Raw genomic sequence first — 20,634 nt, 5'->3', positions numbered from 1 at the left:
TGGTGGAGGGGGCTGGTGCATTCCAGACACCAGAGATGGCCAGTGCAAAGGTCTCAGAATTGGAAATAGAGTATTCTGTGTGAGGAACACAGAGAAGGTTAGCTTGGCTCGATCATAGCATGTGACAAAGTGAGTAATGTACAATGAGGCTAGAAAGATAGGATAGGGGAAGGTTTGCAGTGCTTTAAAAGCTAAGTAGTAGGGTTGATCATTTATCCAAGGGGTAATAGGGAGCCATTGGAGTTTATTAAGTGGGGGAGTGATATGATCAGATCTGTGCTTAAGGAAAATAACTTTGGCAGGGATATGAAGGATAGATTAGATTCCTGAGAGAGAAATTTGGGTCAAGGAGATCAATTAGGAGGCTGATTCAGTAATGTAGGGAAGAGGTGAAGAGGGCCTTGACTGAGTAGTATTTGTGTGAATAGATAACAGAGATCAGATGTGAGGGGAGTTGTGGAAGTAGAAGGATCAAATGTAGCAGATAGGCAGAGAAGTACAAGGACGTTAGAAAACACACATCAGATTGGGCAACAAGGAGGTCACTGGAAACTTGGAGAGAGCAGTTTCAGTCAAGTGAAAAGGGTGGAAGATGGATTGCATAGAATTGAATGATGAAAACTTAAGGATGGAGAAGACATGGGTATAGCTGAAGGTAATAGGGAAGGAACCAATAAATAATGAAAGGTTGAAGATTTATGTTTGTGTGTGAGGGAGAGAGACAGAGAGAGAGAGAGATACAGAGACAGAGAGAAGGTGGAAGGGAGGGCAAATGATAAGGAAATCTACTGGAGAAGATAGGAGGTTATGGGATCAAGGGTACAAATAGAGGGATAGAGGTGTTGCCCTTGACAAGGATAAGGGCCACATAATTGTCAGAGTCTATTGGAAATAAGGACAGAGTAGGAGATGATCACAAGGCATTCTGAGGTGAACAACAGGAGACGTTACATTGAATGGCCTCTCTTTTCTCATTGAAGTAAGAATTGAGGTCCTCAGCTGAGGGGTGATGGTGGTAAGAGGGAAGGTGTGAGAGGCTTGAGGAGAGAAGAGAAGGTCCAGAAAGGCCACTGTGGGGAATGAGATGGGGAATCATTTTGGATGGAATAAAAGGATTGCCCAACTGTGGGGCCTCGTTGAAGCTGGATCAACTGAATTTATAATGAAATAGGTCAACACAATTGTGTGACTTCTCCAGATGTATTGAGTAGACTGTGAGTAGAAGCAGAGGAGTTCAATGTCAAAAGCAATCCAACTCTGTTTTGGTGAGGAATGAAGAGAAAAGGGGTGATCGATACAATATTAAAGGGCAATGTAGATTTGAATTAGCTAACTATATAGTTATATAGAGTCAGTATTGGAAAAGGAGGAAAGTGAAGTCCGAACTGGGTTAATAGCCTGAGAAAATACTGAAAGTTGGAGAAATTAGAGATCTGGATAAGAGTGAAGAAAAGATTGAGACAGAACAAGGCATAGGAAGAGATGGAATGACAGGAGGTTGTGGTGAGATAGAGGAATATCAGGAGGAGGTGGCGCTGTCATGCCTATTAGTGAGATCCAGTGTGTGACGGTTCCTAGGTGTGACTGAGGAGGAATAAAGGAAGAAGTCATGGGTTTTAAGGACAACAAGGAATTGGGAGCTTAGGGAGCTCTAGGAAGCACCAACCCGGATATTGAAGTCCTTTTCAGGGCTCGAGTTTAACATACATACTTCTTTTGTTTTTGGAGAGCCTGACATTTCTGTAGATTTTTTAAGTTTGCAAAGTGTTTTATATACATTATCTCATATAAAAGAGTTACCTCAGCAGCTACCATTTCCATTTTACAAATGAAGAAACTGAAGCTCAGAGAGGCTTGTCCATCGCTGCACAACTTCTAACTGTCAGAGCCCGTGAATGGATCAGGATTTGAATCTGTGTCTTTGTGACTACAAGCCTAGCACTCTGTCTACTATACCTTGCTGCTAATCTTGGAAGGACCATCAAATAGTCATTCAGAATCCTAAAAATGGGTTGCAATGAATGGGAAGCTGACTCCAGAATTTGCCCAGGACCCTAATGAAAGGTAAGTTGGCAAGTGATTTTTACTCCTAGCTTTGGGATGATTGAGAGGGGGTGGACGGAGGCAGTAGGTAGGAAAAGTGAAGACCCCTATCCTTACCTATATATCCCTGCTCCAAACACAAATAATAGAAAATTCTTTTGAAATTGGTTAGAACTCAGTAGCCAAATGCCAATCTTGAATTCTTGGTGTCACTGTCTGCTAGACAGTTTTCAAAGAGGTAATTTGATGACAGAGGCAAAGCTCTATGTTTAGCCTTTATACCCATAATATTTTCTAATTCTATTAATAATGTTTAGGCTTAACTCTAAATTAATTGCAATCAATTAATGGCCCACCCCAGCTTTTACCTAATAACAATAAGTCAAACTCTTTTAAGAGGAAGATGAGACAGGAGACAAGATCTATGGAGTACACAAATATCCCTGTTTGAAATATGAATTTGTAAATGTCAGCTTACCCGCCTCTTAATGATTCTTTGCTAAAAATGCGATAATGAAAATAAATAGTGGTGTTTTCTTAACAATAAATTATTCTTCCCTGGACAAAAAACTTTCCTTTAAAATGAGAGAACCATCAAGAAACGTGATTGTGTTTCCATGGATTTCATTAGTCATTACAGCCCTTCTTTCTTATTACAACTACTTAGTATGCAGTTACTGATGAGTGAGACACCGAGCACAGGAGACAATAATGAGATGGGAAATGGGAGGACAATCACACTTAGGCACAAATAAAGCAGCCACAGAGCCTACCTGCCCAGCATACAAGGGGGTCATAATTACTTTATTTCAAAAACATCACAGAGACTTTGTCTCACCTTCAGAGGAGGGCAAGTCTGAATTGTGTGCTCCTGCCAATGAGCTACGGTGGGAATGAAGGTCACCTTGCTACTACTCCCCACAATTATCTGGAGGATAGAGGAAAGTAGATCTTGGGGCTCATTCCATATTTCAGTCTCATATGCAGGTCTTTTTTTTTTTTTTGGTCTTCTTTTGGCATCATTTGGAAAGAGAGAACATATCAAACCCGTGGATGTCAAATGCACTTGACGTCAAATACCTTTCATCCAGTCCTGAGTCTCATAGTGTCTTTTGAGCACTTCACCCAGGAAAGTGGCTTGTCACAGATGATTTTACCAAGTGAAAGAGCATGGGGCATAATGAGACGATGAAGCACAGGCATATATTTTCCAACCAGTTTCCCTACTCTTCAGGCGCTAAACATGAGTCTGCATAATAATTAGACCATCACAGAACTGCAGACATGGAGAATGTACAGGTCATATTAATAAATCCTCAAGAATCCACAGTCTATTCCTACAAACAGGAAGTTTTAGTCATTAAGGTAAGAGGAGTGCGTTTTTTTTTCCCTTCCAAGTTAGAAGGCAATTTTAGAAAATATTTGGTTTCGTCTTCAAATAAAGTAAGATCATATTACAAAGTACTTCACTTTGCACAAATTGAGTTATGCTGTATGTGGGTCAAACCATTGTCCCTTGGGTTATAATCATGGATATTTATATAGGTTTAAAAAGTGTTTTACCGACATTATGTGAGCCTCATAAGAACCCTATGAAGTATTAGAGGATTTGAGTCATTTTGTTTTATTCTTTTGTCCAGATCTGTGATGCATTTGATGTCAGTATGGCATGGAAATTCCCTTCACCAATGCCATCCAGAAAATCACTTGTAACTCATAATCTTAGAGCAGGCTTCCTTATTGCAGCTTTAATGGAGGACAGTTGGTCATTATCCTTTATTAATTAACAAATACTTATTAAACAATTACTGTGCATAAGATATCACTGAAGGTGTAGAGGGAAATATAGATAGATCTTCAGCTGCCCACTCTTCCCTCTGTCTTGGGAGATGAAGTGGCCCTCCTCCTTTCCAAGACTAACTCCATTCACTACTGATCCTCTCTCTGTCATATATCTTCAACTCCCCCCTCGCCATTGACACTGTTTCTTCTCCCTATAAACATCAATTCCCCCCCCAAAAAATAACAACAACAAAATCAAAACAAAACAAAACAAATTGTCTTTCCTTGCCCTAGCTATCACTCAACCAAGAGTTCTTAATTCTTGGACCCCTTTGGCAATCTAGTGAAGCCTATGGACCTTGTCTCAGAATGATTTTAAATACACAAAATAAAATACATGGAATTATAAAAGAAACTAATTATATTGAAATTGAATTGTTAAGCTATTAAAAAAAAATATGAGTTTACAGATCCCAGATTTATAAGCTTACTATATAAAAAAAAGAACAAGTTTACAGAACTTTGATTTAAGACCACAAATGATTAGGTTATTCCTGGATCTGCTTAGGCAGAGAGTTTCATTCCTAGTAGCTCCTTACACTAATGAAATCCCATTATTCAGCTTTCCCAGACCTCCCAAGGCTGCTGGGAGAATAAAATGAGATGTTGTATAGAAAATGCTTTTCAAACCTTAAAGTGTGACATACAAATGAGTTGTTATTATGACTATAGGTATTATTGTCCCCATTGCAGAGATGAGGATGTTGAAATGGAGAGCAATTTATTGACTTGCCTAGGGCCACACAAGCAGTAAATGTAAGAGGTGAGATTTGAACTCAGGTATCTGATGACTGAAAGTCCAGCACTCTATCCACTGATCCTACAATGCCTCTCAATAATCCAAATTCCATCTGTTAGCTCAATCAGTCAACTAGCAATTATTAAGTACCAACTGTGTGCCAGGCACCACACTCAGCACTGGGGTTATAAAGAAAGGCAAAACATAGCTCATGGTACTATTGATTTTCTACTTTATTCATTTACAAAGTCAGAAATCCCATTAGTGAACTCCTCAGTTTGTCTCTTTTATTTTTTTTGGGGGGGGGGCAGCAGTCCAAAGCTCTCTTCCTCTTGAGGCAGACTTCTCCTTTGAAACAAAAACTCCCTTCTTGAGGGAAGCCCTTCTCTCTGAACTCCTTTTCAGAGTCCACTACTACGGTCAGCTCCCCTTTGTTCTGTTGGGTTGGGCCAGGTGGAGATCAGATCTCTCTGATCTGAGAGGCCTAAGGGAAGGTTATTCCACCTCATCTGATTCTATTAAATCTCCTGAGCTTCAGATTAGGGGATGTCTAGACAGCTGACTTACTTTTTCATATAGAACCCCCATAGATTATATACCATATGAACTATTTAGCAAATGTAAGGGAGCACATTCCTTCACACTAAGTATAAGTTACTCAAGTGTGTTTTCAAATTAGCTAAATCTCCTTCGTGGTATCTATGCCCTTCTTTAAGAACTGTACTGTCCTGGCATGACAACTCCATATATGGAAATCTAGAGTGGTGCCTTCCAAAACCAGTATTTGTAGAAATAGCAGATGATATTTCTTTGAAAGTTTGTTCAAAATCCTCCTGAAAAATCTCTCTCCTATTCTTACAGCCCTGTCTATTCATTCCCTCACTAATGTCTGATGGTACCAAATGGGCATTTCTGATGTATTCTACCTTTTTTTAAGCCTAAGTATCCCAGCCAATGGACATGGCTAGTGGTTGGAGTGTTGGGCCTGGAGTCAGGAAGCCTTGGGTTCTAATACACCTCAGATACCTCTTAGCTGTTTGACTCAGAGAAGTCACTTAATTGCTAGCAGCACTTGTAAAATGAGGATAATAAGAGCACCTATCTCAAGGTTGTTGTTAGGATCACATGAGATAATATTTATAAAGCACTTTGCAAATTTTAGTGCTATTTAAATGTGAGCTGTTATTATAAGTCATTGTTTCTTTCCTGTTCTCTCTTTCTGTCTTTCTGTCTCTGTCTCTCTGTCTCTCTCTTCCTCTGTGCATTGTCTCAGGACGCATAGTAGCTTCTTGGTGTCCTCTGTGGAGATGGGCTTTTTCAGTGCTTTATTGCTTTCCTTTGCTCTATTCAATACATCTTCCTTTCACCATTTTCTTTTTGCCTGACTTCTTCCTTGATATGATTTTCTCACTAGGGCTTGGCATTCATCTGACTTGCGTGTCACTTGCCCTGGGCGTCAGATCATTTCCTGCATTTCTCAGTCTACTTGTAGAAATACAATCATTTAAATGTCAAGGATATAGCTGTCTTCAAAGGCAATCCCACTCCTCCATAAGGCCTGTGAAAATGAGCTATAAAACACAACAAACATCCATTCTTCATTATGACCTTAATTGGGGGCCCTAAAAATGATGTTCTAACATTGCTATCAGAGAGCATATTTTGACAGAAAGTCAAGGTGTAAAAGTGTACTTCAAATTCAACCAATAGGTTTAATTTTTGTTTTGTTGTATTGATGCTTTGTTTTTACATGAAAAACATTTGCAGATTGCTTCTACTCCTTGAGTGCTCTCTGTCACAAAGGAAAACAATGAAGCAAAACTAATAATTCAGCGACCTCATCTGAAAGTGAGGGAACATTTCACATCTGAAGTGCCTGTCTCCATCTTCTCAATTAAAAAAAGTAACCGATAGAAACCTATTTTCTCTTCCTCCTCCCTTACTCCATTGAGGAGAAAAAAAAAAAAGGAAAAACATTCCTTCTGACAAAGATGATTCATCAAGCAAAACAAATTCTTTCTTTGGCTGTATGCAAAGATTTACATCTCATCTCATTCTGCACCCTAACTCAATTATCAGCTTTCAATCAGGTTGAATTACAGAATTCAACGAATGTTTATTAAAGAACTATGAAGTCCAGAACACCATACTGAGGACTGAGAATATTAAGATACAGAAGCCTTGGAGAGTTGAGAGGCAATCTGGTCCAATGGAGAGGGAACTGGAGTTAGGAGGACCTGCGTTCGACTTTCAGTTCTGTTACTTGTCACCCGTGTGACCTTGGGCAGGTCACAATCTTCTGGACTTCAGTTTCCCGAGGACTTCGATTATATGACCTTTGAGGTCTCCTCCAGCTCCGAATTTAAGAACCCATGCCCTCTGCTTTCTAAAAGCTTATCATTTAGCAAGGAAAATGAAGTACCATCTGTTTGATCTTGAGCTTTGACCACATAAACTATGGACCCATTCATATGTAAGCTCCTTGAAGGCAAAGGCTGTTTTGTGGTTTTGCTTTTCTTTGTATCCCTAGCACATGGTAGAGTGCCTGGCATACAATGCCAACAAATGCTTGTTAATGATTGTTTCATTGATTTGGATGTCACTCAAGACTCTGTCCTGGGCGTTCTACTCTCTTCTCTCTATACTACCTCACTTGATCTCATTAGCTTCCATTCTTAGCCCATGGTTCAATGGGATCTCTATGTAGATCTATAAGCCAGGCCTCTTCTCTCCCCTGAGCTCCAGTGCTGCAGACTATTACCTTTTGTACATCTCCAACTCGATGTCCTATAAGCATTTCAGATTGAACATTTCCAACTCATTATTTCTTCTCCCAAACTCTCTTCTCTTCCTAATATCCCTATTACTACTGAGGGCACCATCATCCTTCCTGTTCCTCAGTCTTCAAGTATCAGAGTCATTCTCAAGTCCTCATTCTCCATATATCTAATCAGTACCAAATCTTGACCTCTTTCCTATATATCTCCTTTGCTCTACTCCCATAGCCACCATTCTAGTATATCCTTATCAGCTTTCACCTGGATTATTGCAATAACCTTCTAATTGATCTCCCTATCTTAAGCGTTTCACCATTCCAATTCATCCTCTACTCAGCTACCAAAGCGATTTTTTTTCTTAAATGCTTGATCTGACCATGTCAGGCCCCAACCCCTTACACACACACTTACATACATAAATACACACACAGACACACACACACACTAAACTTCCATTGCTCCCTATTACTTCAAGAATCAAATGTAAAATGCTCTCTTTGACTTTTAAAGCCTTTCACACCCTTCCTCTCTCTTAATTTCCTATCTTTTGCCTTATTTCTATAAACTCTCTGATCCAACTCCACCAGTTTGTTGTTATTCTTCAGACATGGCATTCTAGTTTCCAACTCCTTGTCTTTGCAATGGCACTCTCCCATGCCTCTAACATTTTCTCTCTTTGCCTCTGTCTTCTGGTTTCCTTCAAGATTCCTTCCTTTTTGGTTTCCTTCAAGATTCACCTCGAATCCCACCTTCTTCAAGAGTCCTTTTATTTTTTAACAAAACATAATAGTTTTATTTTCTTCTTTGCTCACGTTGATTAACAAAGATTTTATTTATTTTTTTAAATTAATTTATTTTGATTTATCAACCATCACTTCCATAAGCTTTTGAGTTTTAATTTTTTCTCTTCCTCCCTTCCTACCTTCCTCACCAAGACAGAGCACAATCTGATACAGGCTATACATTTATATTCCTATTAAACATATTTTCACATTAGTGATGTTGTAAGTAAGAATTAGAACCAATAGGAGAAACCACCAGAGAGAGGAAACAAAACACAACAGAAGAAAAAAAAATGGCAAATAGTATGCTTCAATCTGCATTCAAACTCCATAGTTCTTTCTTTGGATGTGGATAGCATTTTCCATAATGAGGCCTTTGGAGATGTCATAGATCCTAGTATTACTGAGAAGGGTTAAGTCTATCAATATTAGTCATCGTACAACATGGCTGTTACTGTGTTCTCCTGGTTCTGCTCACTTCACTCAGCAACAGACCATACGAGTCTTTCCAAGTTTTTCTGAAGTCAACCTGTTCATCATTTCTTATAGCACAATAGTATTCCATTACATTCATATACCACAGCTTGTTCAGTTATTCCCCAGTTGATGGGCATCCTCTCAATTTCCAACTCTTTGCCATGCAAGAGGCCTTTCTTGTCCCACCTCCACCCCCCCCCAAAAGTGGTTTGTCTCTGTAATTACCTTTCTTTTACCATACCAGTGTTTGACAAGGTCATCCACTGTATCCTAAGTCATCACCAGTTGTATTGCCACTGGACTTGAATGACTCTGGAAGAGAGAATGAGGCTGATAGCTTTATGTGACTCTGCCCCACTTAAATTCAATTCACAGGCCAGTCAAGACATTATTCATCATCCACAATTTTACCCCAATGTTGTTGGTTTCCTTCAAAAACAAAGGATAAACAACAACATTTATCTTGTATGCACACAATTACTTGCAGGTTGTCTCCCATTAGAATAAGAACTCCTTGAAGTAAGGACGATGTTTTGTCTCTCTTTGTATTCCTAGCTTAGCACAGTATCTTACATGTAGTAATTACTTAACAAATGTTTGGTGACTAACTGGTCCTCAATTACTGTATCTATAAAATACTGTGGTTGGGCTAAATGATAGCTAAGATCCTTCCCAACTTTAAATCCTATGAATATAATCCAATGAATATAAAAAACGCAGAGAAATATGGGAACACTTGTATAATGTGATACAGAGGGAAGAAAACAGAACCAGGAGAAAAATATGCATGATGTAAACCTGCATGGAGGGCTTATTCCTAATCCAAGCAGTGTAGTTCTACTGAAAAGAGTATCATAGACTCACTAGATGAGTTTTCTATGGTACCATGGCAAATTTGTGTTTAATATATGTGCATCGTGACAACACATTTAGATATATAGATATACCTCTTACCGTATATACAGATCAAAGAACTGAGGAATTTGAAGGGGCACTTAATCTAGCCTATATCTAAATAAGAATCCTCTCTGCAACATTGGAGACAAGTGGACATCCAACTTTTTTTTGTTTGTTTTGTTTTGTTTTATAGGTTATGCATGTGTAGTTATACAAAACACTTTCATAATAGGCATGTTGTGAAAGAGTAACTATATTTCCCTCCAGTTTATCCAGGGCCCCATTTATTCTGTTCCCTCCTTTGTCCCTGTCCCTCCCCAAACATGTTTGCTTCTGATTACCCCCTACCCCCATATGCCGTCCCTTCTATCACCCCACCCTCTCTTATACCCTTCTGCACTACATTCCTGTAGGGTAAGATACAGACATCCAGCTTTTGGTTAAAGACCTTCAATGAGAAGAAAACACTACCTCCCAAGGCCTCCATTTCCACCGGTAAACAGTGCTTATTATTCGGAAGATTTTCCTTACATTAAGACCAAATCTTCCTCTTTGCAACTTCCATCAATTTCCCCTATCTCTATCCTTGGAAGCCAAGCAGAACAAGCCTAATCCCTCTTCTGTTCCCTTATCCTCATCATCATTTATCATCATTATCATCACTAACATTTATAAACCACTTACTATGCTCTAGGCACTGTGATAAGTACTTTGCAATTAATATCTTATTTGATTCTAACTACAACCCTGGAGGTGGGTGCTTTTATTATCCCTATTTTACAGTTAGGGAAACTAAGGCAAACAGAGGTTAAGTGACTTGCCCAGGTTCTTACATGTAGTAAGTGTCTGAGGCAGGATTTGAACTCAGGTCTTCCTGACTCCAGGCCCAAAACTCTATCCACTGCACCACCTAGCTGCCAGCAGCTATAGACGACTTCTCTTTCTTCAAATTAACTTCCCCACTTACATAATACAATCCTCATATGGCAAGCTACAATCTGGGGCATATACATTATGTGTGTGTACATACATATACATGCCTGTGTGGCTTTGTGACATTGTGGCATATGAGCAGGTGGAGACGTGCACTTTCCCTGATAGCTGCTCTATGATTCACTTGGGTTATGGCTCCCCAGTAGCTACATAGGAGGAAACTCTTCCACTGTGTACAAAGCCAACTCCTGTGGCCAGATTCTGCTCCCAAAACATTTCTCCCTTTGTAAATATCCTTAGAGCATTTTGAATATCTCTGTTGTTCAAACACTCCTAAGCTTGTATTACAGTTCCTTACTCTTGCATGCACTGTCCCAAGTAGAATGGAAGTCTATTTTTTTTTTGTCTTGTGTCCAAGTTTCAGGCACCAAAGTCCTTAGCACTGTGAAATGGACACTCTCAGACGTGGATATGATTATCAATGGCAATGGCATCGAAAAAGATGCAGCTGCTTCTCCGTGGGAACTTTAGGACCCTGGGTTCTTTATATTTCAATTGATGCTGAAACCTTCCAAATGTGCTGTCACCCCCTATTAAAATGTCATTTCCTTGGGATCAAGGATAGTTTTACTTTTCTATTTGTATCACCAGCACTTAGCACAGGTCTTTGCATATAGTAAGAGCTTAATAAATGTTCTATTCTTTTCTTCCTTCTCTCCTTCCCTCTCTAATTTCTTCTTTCCTTCCCTCCTTTCTTCCCTCCTTTCTTCCCTCCTTCCTTCTTTCCCTTCCTTCTTTCCCTTCCTTCTTTCCCTCCTTCCTTTCCTCCTTCCTTCCTTCCTTCCATCCTTCCTTTCTTTCTTTCTTCCATTCATTTATATTCCAAGTAATAAACATAATACTGTGTACTTCATGAAAATGGAGGCATTAATGTTTTCTAGTGAATCTCCCAATGATCTGTACTTGACTTTGCATTGTTTTAGGTTTTTCTCAATGACTGAATAAAGAGAAAGGTGGAGTCATGCGCATCTGGGAGAGATAGCTAGTTCAGCAGCATTTTAAAAAAAAAAAAACATTTCAATGGGTGAGAACATTAGTCCAGATTCAATAAAGGGAACCATATAAAGTCTTGTATGGGGACTCAAAAAGTAAACTATGCCAATACAAGATGGGGGACACATGAAATACTGTGACTCATCAGAAAAAAAAAAAGATTTGAGAGTTTTAGTAGAAGTTCAATATGACTCAACAGTTTACAACAGCCGAAAAATCAAATTCAACTTGAGGTTGCATTAAGAAAGGCATGGTGTTGAGGACCGTAATGACAGGTTTTATGTCATTCTCTGTACATCTCACCATTGTTAGCGTGATACAGTCTGGCTACAGGCCTAGGAAGGTGATACTCCCACTGTAGTCTGCCTTTGTCAGAGCATACCTGGAGTATCATGCTCAGTCACTTCTTGGCATCTTGTTTTTAGGACATTAACAATCCATAGAGCGTTAGGAGGACACATAGCAAGATAATAAAAGGCCTTGTGAAGACCACAGAATTAGCCCTGGAAGATACATCATTAGACCTCATTTAGTCCAACCCTCTCATTTTCTAGGCCAAAACAATAATAGAGCCAAGGAGGATAAGTGACATGCCTAAGGTCACACAAGCTATGAGTGACAGAACCAGAATCTTTAGCATGTGTTCTTCGACTCCAAATCCAATTCTCTTCCCCCAAACCACTCTGCTTCCTCTTACATTTTGGTGTTTAGGAATGAGTTGGACCAGATGACTTCTAAAATTCCATTCAAATCAAAAATTCTGTGATGGAATATGATATAACCACTGATTCAGTCATTCAATCAATAAATATGTTTATTACATGCCTACTGTTTACAGTATGTTCATTCCAGGAGCTTTAGGTGGCTGAAGAAAAAGTGAATTCATTTTTATCATGCTCTCTAGCTGCTTGCCAAATTTCCATTAGGCTTAGTTGAATAATAAGAATAGAAGATAAATTAAATGTAAAGTGGTCCATTAAGATATTCTTGTTCGTTAAAGATATGACTTGTATCTAAGAAAACACTTTCCTAATAGATTGGAGAAGAATAGTTTCTTTCAACACTCCAACAATAGCTTCAGTTGTAAAGATTTCAATTATGCCAACAATTTTCCCTTTATTTCAAACTGCAATGCTTGTTTTTTTTTTCTTTTTTCTTATACATACATGGCCAAAGAAAAGCAACTAACTGGTCTTGAGGAGTGAATGACCAATGCCTGTCATTAAATGAAGAGAGTAAAGTGCTATTTTTATTACATGAATATTCATTAGACTCATTCATTCAAAAATATTTGTTGAAAAACCTACTAAGTACAGGGTGCTAGAGATAAAGAGTGGACCAATGATTTCAGTGGCATGGGAGACACTGAGGTGAATAATCTTCCTCTACCAGTACAAGTTGTCACTTTCTCGGAGAGGTCCCTAGGGTGCTGAGAGTTAATTGACTTAACCATATTGACACAGTCAATATGTCAGAGATGGGGCTTGAACCCATATCTTCCTGGCTCCAAGGCCAACTCTCCATCCACTTTACAGGACTTGGAGAGACAAACACAAAAACCAAAACAGCCCACACCCTCAAGGAGTTTCTATTCTATTTGAAAGATCAAAAGAGTTTTTATAACTCCCAGAAGGGAAAGTCTAGCTATAGCTAGTTCATGTTTAATACATAAATTACTTATGACCTATCAGGGGTGGGGAACCTGTGACCCCTGAGGCCACACCCTGAGGATTCAGTCAAAGGGCCACACTTGAGGACCTAGAGGCCACATGTGGCCTCTAGGGCCATAGGTTCTCTACCCCTGAATATTTCATAGATTGGCTTTGATGGATTATGTTATTAGTGAGGGTATTCTCTCCATCAGTGCAAATCATAATCTCATCTGTGCCTTCTTATCTGGTTGAATTCTCGTCCAAGTTTTTCCAAAAATCTTTCAGAGGGTTTACTCAACACCTTCATCTTAGGATCATATGATCATGGTAGCCCCAAATCCAAATCCAGAAAAGATTAATCTAATGCCCTCATTTTACAAGTGAGGAAATTGTAGAAAAGGAGAGTTTAAAAGACTTCCAATGTGAGACAGGTAGTGTGTGCAGAGCTGAACTCTTGTAACTCATCTCAGTTTTCCTTTTGAGTTAGCCCCCTCACTGCTGTCTATCCTAAGGACCACAGGGAATTATGGCATTTAGTTTTTGGTGGTCTTCTTAAGAAGGATATTATTGAGCTAGAGAACATCTCTAGGTGACAACGAGGATGGTGAAGGCCTCAAGATTATGCCATATGGGGATCGGCAGACAAAGCTGAATGTATTTGGCCCAGAGACTTAGTATGGCAATGGCAGAGGTCTTCCAGGATTTGAAGGACTATCTCATGGGACTGGCTCTACATGGCATCAGAAGACAGCATGAGAAGCAGCTAGTATGAGTTGGAAAGGCACAGTTGTAGTTTGGAGGTATGAACAAACTTGTTAATGATGAGAAAAAAATGGAATGTGCTACCTTGGAAGTGTTGTAGGTACCAGCTCTCACCTCTACCCACACACTGGAGGTCTTCAAGAAAAGACTGGCTGACATTTGTCAGATACAAGATAGAGGTGCTTGCTTATTTGCTTGTTTTGTCAAATATGGAGAGGACCAAATGCCCTCTGAGTTCCCCTCCACCTGCAACATTGTGACCAATTCCATGTCTCACATAAAGACAAAAGGAACCCTAGAGGAGTGTGGTATAAACTGGCACATATCTTTCTGTATCCTTTATTTCATAACTAATAAATGATACCCTGATAAATTTTTGGTGAGGGGAAGTGAGCTCTCTTTCTCTCTCTTAAAGTTCTCCATAATCTGTCTCTTCTCTTCCTTTCCAGATTTATGCCATTTTACTGCACTTACATTTTTTCCCCCTCTGGCTATTCTCAAATCTCAGCTAAAGTCTCACCTTCTGAAAAAAAAAAAAAAAAAACTTTAACCGGCCAGACTCTTAGTGCCTTCCCTCTGACATTATCTCCAATTTATCCTGGACATATCTTGCTTATACATAGTCATCTGCATGTTATCTGATTCAGTAGACTGTTTGTTGCCTTTTATTGTATCTCTAGCACCTAGCACAGTGCCTGGCACATACTGGTGCTTAATAGCTGCTAACTGATTGACTAAATGACATTTTCTATGTTTGTCATAACTATCTCATCAACTATCTTTCACACTGCACTCCATCTCCTGCCTGCTCCTTTGCATAGGTTGTGCGCCATGCCTGAAATGACTCCATCCTGACTTCCTCCTCTTAGAATCCCTAGTATTTTTCATGTTCAGTTCAGATTCCACCTTTTATGGGAAGCCTTTCCTGTTCCACCAAGGTGCTTGAGTTCTCACCCTCTGCAAACGATATCCTGTAGGTGTATTTGTCTAAATTCTTACAGTAGAATCTAGTTCCTTAAGAGTGGTGTTTGGTTCTGTTGTCTTTTTATCTCTAGCTCCTATAGACACGTCCTGAATATAGGAGGCACTTAAATGCTTGCTGAATTGGATAGGCTTGAAATCCAAATGGCCCATTACACATGGCATGGCACAAGTGTTGGCCATCATGCCTAAATGCATGATGATGTTTTGTTTGAAGGACCTGTTGGGTGGTCCATGTACGATCCAGCCCAGTGGAAGGTACTGGGGCTGTAGCAGCAAGCTTTGCTTCCTAATATATTCGTACACATCTACAGCCATAAATTTCTCTTTTATACAGGTCAACAGAGAGCCATAGCTGCTGCTTCACTGTATCTAACTTCTGGAATGTCCAAATTTAAAAAGAATACACTCTTGCTGAGCTCCCCATCAGTTTTCCTTGATTATGTTTCAGAAAACAAATTCTCGTAAGGTGAGCTTTTAAAGAGAACAATTTTCTGCTCCTCTTGACTATATGAGACACTCAGAAATTAATGAAAAAAGCGGTGCCTGTCTGGTTTATAGGCATTAGAGTCTTATTTCTGCATAAATTCTCTCAGGTCAACTCGAAAAACAGTTCAGGGTCAAAATCTCATCTAGTCACCTAGATTAAAAACTAATTTCTCTAAAGTATATCCTATATTGAAGCTTTTTCATGCAAATAAATAGCAAGGGCCTCATCCTCTCCTGCTTTATTAGCTGGGCATGTCATGAATTTGAAGAGAACATTTTGTTCTGTGCTCTAATTACATGCATTATAAGGAAAAATCCATTCCTTGCATACATATCATTAGATGCTGTTTCAAGGCCTGGGATCTCTCAGCGAAGCCGTCACGGCAACTCAACCTAATATTGACGGTTTAATCTTTTTGTTTCATACGAGATTAAAAGTCGCATGATAGCCATTCCCTCGTAGCCAGGATGGTGCATCCAATTGGACTTGAGCTGTGTCTAAGTGCTATTTCTACCCTAAAGATGGACTTCAACTTACTGAATACACTCAGTAATTATCCCTCTCTCTGAGAGGAGAAGAGAAAATGCCCCACTGATGAAAGGATTCAGTGATGCCGATTTTAAAAATACACATATATATAGTATACATATATGTATGTATGTGTGTATGTATGTATATATCTATGTATGCATAAAGAATGCTTGCTTAGAGATAGGTGACCGCACGGATGGCGTAAATATTACTTTATTTTCTGTGTGCTCCTACAAAAGGAAGTTTCAGAATTCTTTCCCTTCTAACAAACAGACATACCAGAGTTGTCACTCACCCAGACTCCCTTTGGAGTTCTGAAGATGGCAGTCTATTTGGAGGTCTTGTTTGCTCACTGTTCAAACCTACTGGCTGCCTTTGAAATGAAGAGCCTTTTTTCCCCCTCTCAAAATCCCTCATTGGATCTCAGGGTATGTCAGGCCTTTTTAAAAAAAAGGAAAGAAAAGAAAACAACTGGGTTGTAGAAACAGGACAAAACTGTCTCAGCTGAAAATATTTATTGAAATGATGGTGTCCAACCCTTTATCTGTAAGGTGGCAACTCACAAATAAGAAATATAGGAAGGTATAGGTCTATTGGAATTTAAATCACATGGCAGCCTTCCACCTGAGATGCAACAGTAATTTAAAGCCAGGCTGGTTTGGCAGATTTATTCTTTAGTAAGCAAACAAAAGGCCTTTTTTTTTTGGCTGAAGCGCCTGCCTTAGAAAAGGGTCGCCTGCCCAGTAGAGAATGCCCAGTGAATTTATGGTGTCGACTTTCCCTCATTCAATCAGCACATGGATTTCACTCATCCACGTATTCATATTGATGGCCAAATTAATATTAATGAGATTCAGCAAATCCCATTAGAGTCGACTAAAATGCCACGTGCTAGCTTAGGTGGCTGGATGGGGCCCTTAGCAAGGTATGAATTCTTGGTTGCTTCATGAAATTTTTGATGCTTGATTTTTTTTTTTTTTTGCATCACATCGTGGCAGTGCTTCTAAAACAGAAATTATATTATATTATGGTCCTGATAAATGCCTTGGGCGGTGCAAGACACTCAATAAAGATTAATCAAGGTGAATTGAATTGTAATGAGGGATTGGATGAAGGGTTGGGGATATTGGAGACCGGGTCACAGAACCCCAGAATTCCAGAGTTGGAAGGAACATAGACGGCCTTCAAATCCTAGCAGTTTTTAGCCTTTTGGTTGGCATGGTCCCCTTAGGTAAGCTGGTGAATGGCCCACTCTTCAGAATAATGGTTTTAAATGCATAAAATAAAATACCTAGGATTGCAAAGGATACAAATTATATTAAAATATAGTTACAAAACCATGTTTTAAAAAGTTCATAGGCCCCAGATACAGAAGCCTTAAATTTTAATCGAACTCATGTCTTAAAAAAAAAAAATTTCTGTGGCATAGCTTTTGTTTGAAAGAGGAAGAACCATTTCCTCCAGAAGCAACACATTTCACTTTTGTATAGCTTTTGTGGAGCTCTCATTATTAGGTAGTTTTCCCTTTTCTATCCATCCATCCAGCCAACCAGCCAGCCATCCATCCATCCATATATCTATATCTTTATCTATCTGTGAGTATATACACACAAATATAAATACATATATGTGATATATATGTATATGTGTGTATATATGTATACACACATATACACATATGAATTATTTACATATTAGAGGCAGCATTACATAGTGGATAGAAAACAGACCTCAAAACCAAGAAGACCTGAGTTCAAGTCCCACTTCTAACACATACTGGCCTCATGAATGCAACTAAGTCATTTTGCCTCAGTGGCTTATGCAAATCTCTGAGGCTATAAATTATAACTTTATAAATTATGCAATGCCAACCTGCACTGGTAGGATCTCTTCACCTGACAGTTCCTTATGACAATGATATCACAAGTCCAACTTCTATTCATATATCTAGAAATTAAGCTCCTTAAGGTGAGGGGCTGTTTGATTTTTTTTTTGTCTGTGTCCTCAGCACCTAGCATTATATCTGTCACATAGTCTGTACCTAATAAATCTTTTTGTTTGTTTGTTTTTTGTTTTTGTTTTTGTTTTTTTGGTCAGGCAATGGGGTTAAGTGACTTGCCCAGTGTCACACAGTTAGTGAGTGTTATGTGTCTGAGGCTGGATTTGAACTCAGGTCCTCCTGAATCCAGGGCCGGTGCTCTATCCACCAGGCCACCTAGCTGCCCCTCCTAATAAATCTTGATTAATTGATCAGGCCTAAGTTTGCCAATAGGCAATTTCTACTTAGTACTCCAAGTTCTATCCTCTATTAGACCTTTCAAGGGAATAGTGGAAGCTATATAGAGCAATTCTAAGACTTGCTAGCTGCTTTCAGTTTACCTCCCCTTAGAAACAGAATGGTCTAGCCCAACTGTGCCACAATGGTCATTTTGAAAAATCCAAGACGTTGTGAGAAATTTGGCTGTGAATGCTGACCCTTGACGTCTAACAGGCTTGATGGTAGTAGTGATGGGAACATTACAGGTTTTTGCCTACTGAATGGCAATGTCATGATGACCTATGATTTTCTGGTGTGGGACATCTCTCTATTAACCAAAATGAAGCCAACCTTTTAATAACGTATAGTCTCAGGGAATTATCTGAGGTTCAGAGAGGTCCAGTGACCTTTCTGTGGTTGTATGGCCAGTAAGAGAAGAGGCCATTTGGGCTTTCCTGGCTTCCAGTCTAGCACTCTAGCCATCATGCCTTGCTTCCTATCTAGCTTAAATATTCTGATATTTGTCGATTTACTCAAACCAGTGCTTGAGTCTCTTTCATGGAGAAGAAATGTAAGTCGATCATATTCTTTTGTCAGCTAACATGATATGCCTCGTAGGTAATAATAATTTTAAATGGGTCCCATCTTTTCATATTTTGCCAGGTTTCCATGTTGATTTGAGGCCACATCCTCTACCAGTCAAACATAGAGTGTTTCTAATGGAATAGTTGAGGAGTTTCTATAACTCATGGTGAACTATTTGCTGTATTATATACAATGGTCTTAAAAATCAATCAATCTGAAGAATTCATTGTAATTTGAAATTCTATTGGAAAAAAAATCATCTCTCCCTATATATTTTCATCCTACCAGAGTTAGGAATGATTGTTATAGAAGCTAGAACAGTCTGTCAAATTCACTTCCAAAATTATGGTCCTTGAGTAAATTAATTGTGATTGGCTAACTATTAGACAGTAGGGACATTGTCTCGGGAAAGGACATCTTGATAATTTCCAACCGAATTGAAGACACCTTCTAAACCTTGGGGAGCTGAAACAGCTTTCTTTTAAAGGTGTGGTTAACAGTAGACAGTGCTAAGAAGGAATCTTGCCACTAAATAGAAGGAAAGGGAAATCAGTAGTTTAGAGTTTTAATTTTAAATTCCCCTTAGCGGAAGCAAACATTTTTTTCTGATGACAGTTATAAAGAGACCAGACCATTTACTTAGAGCGAGTACTTACAAGATATCAAGTGAAAGGGAATGTTTATAACTCTGGGGCTGTGTAATTTATGCAAAATGACTGCTAGTTGTCCATGAAAAGTTGCTACTTTGAGAATTTTAGACTTAATAAATCAGGCAAATTGTTCTCGATATACTGTATATATCTTGAACTGAAGCATATTGTACTTCTTTCCTTTGATGATGCTATTCATTTGACAAACTCGAGGACAGAAGATTGTTAAGTGGCAGATTCTAAACTGTATAATAATAACTGTGACCGATTGCACCTCTCCAGAAAGGTAATTAAAAAGGAGGCTGAGTCAATGATAGCTTTCCAACTTCTAGTTTATTTTTATAGACATTTGGCAATGATGAATTGGACAATCAGGTGCTAATGTAAACTGATGTAACTTCTCATACAGCGTGGGTAATTATAGCACCAGTTATAAGTGTTACAACAACACATGTGAAATTGATAATCAAGTAGAGGCTTCACATGAAAAAGGATCTAATAATGCAGTTGAGCTGATAACTACTGCTTGGAGATATGTAGGTCAGCCTGAACTATCACACAGTTTTTCTGCCCTAAGATTTGATAACAAGAATCCATTGGCTTTGTAGCTCCCATTTGTCCTTCATTCATACTCAGCGTTCTTTCTGCAATCCAGGCACTTTGTGTCACTTCTGGGCTTCCCCATTTTCTTCCTAGCCTCATCCATTAGACTGTAAGCACTTTGGGAGCAGGAACTGTCTTTTTCCTTTCTTTGAATCCCCAGCACCTAGCACAGTGTCTGGTATACAGTAGGCACTTCATAAATGCTTTTTTATGAACTGAGCTAAGGGTTTCAGAAGCCCATTTCTTTAACTTTATTTTGGCCTTTGTCTCCAGTAGTGAAATGAATAAGTCAATCAGGGCTTAAGAGAGAGTTTTTAAAAGGAGACCAAACAGCCTCTTCCAGCTTCAACCCCTGACCACGTCTTTTCTTCTCTACTTGATATTTTAGAATTGGTGGAGAGGAATTGTGGAGAGACCTTCTGATCCACTGTCCCCAAACTAACCATGCAATGTCTGACTAGGACTCAGGGGTGGGGAACCTGCTGCCTCAAGGATACATGTGGCCTTCTAGGTCCTTGAGTGTGGCCTTTTGACTGAGTCCAAGTTTTACAGAACAAATCCTTTTATTAAGTGGATTTGT

General features: G+C 39.1%; 1 long non-coding RNA gene across 2 annotated transcripts in view; it reads left to right on the top strand.

The window, feature by feature from the left end:
• Positions 1 to 1,702: 1,702 nt before the first annotated feature.
• The window catches only part of LOC114044278, a 31,331-nt gene continuing 12,399 nt past the window's right edge, over positions 1,703 to 20,634 (top strand). Inside the window, exons 1-2 of one of the 2 annotated variants that reach the window (XR_003569206.1) lie at positions 1,703 to 2,064; positions 15,276 to 15,407. This is a non-coding gene — a long non-coding RNA (uncharacterized LOC114044278). The remainder of the gene's footprint in view (positions 2,065 to 15,275; positions 15,408 to 20,634) is intronic. The other variant, XR_003569205.1, reaches the window with a different exon arrangement.

This window comes from Vombatus ursinus, unplaced genomic scaffold (assembly GCF_900497805.2).
Source record: "Vombatus ursinus unplaced genomic scaffold, bare-nosed wombat genome assembly UNPS02014773.1, whole genome shotgun sequence".
Taxonomy (NCBI): domain Eukaryota; kingdom Metazoa; phylum Chordata; class Mammalia; order Diprotodontia; family Vombatidae; genus Vombatus; species Vombatus ursinus.
The sequence above is the reverse complement of the archived record's forward strand: the minus strand, read 5'-3'. Positions and strand labels throughout refer to the sequence as shown.